Source organism: Eimeria mitis, genomic scaffold (assembly GCF_000499745.2).
Source record: "Eimeria mitis Houghton genomic scaffold, Emh_scaff369, whole genome shotgun sequence".
Taxonomy (NCBI): Eukaryota; Apicomplexa; class Conoidasida; order Eucoccidiorida; family Eimeriidae; genus Eimeria; species Eimeria mitis.
In genome coordinates, this window is record NW_013572031.1 from 21,246 (window position 1) to 21,663 (window position 418).

Here is a 418-nt window from a genome sequence, read left to right on the forward strand (position 1 = left end):
GCCGCCTACACAGTGTGGCTGCTCGCATGCAGATGTTTTTATTTTATTTTAATTTATTTTTTATTTTATTTATATTTTTTCTCTAGTTAATGATTATATATAGAAGAAGGCAGCAGCAGCAGCAGCAGCAGCAGCAGCAGCAGCAGCAGCAATAACACATCGGCAGCAGCAGCAGCAGCAGCAGCAAGAGAGCAGCAGCAACATTTTCTGCTCCCATTCGAGGGTTTAGGGTTTAGGGTTTAGGGTTTTTGTTAGCGTAGACAGCAGCAGTTTAGTGCGTTTGTTGCTGCACGTATTATAAACAAATTATTTATTAATTACACTGTACATACACCCCAAACCCTAAAGTAAAAACCCTAAACCCTAAACCCTAAACCCTAAACCCTAAACCCTAAACCCTAAACCCTAAACCCTAAAC

General features: G+C 40.7%; 1 protein-coding gene across 1 annotated transcript in view; it reads right to left on the reverse strand.

Annotated features, from left to right (window-relative positions):
• EMH_0009790 (uncharacterized protein) overlaps positions 1-418 on the reverse strand; it is a gene marked incomplete at both ends in the record, with an annotated part of 7,138 nt that overhangs the window by 5,398 nt on the left and 1,322 nt on the right. The window lies entirely within an intron of this gene.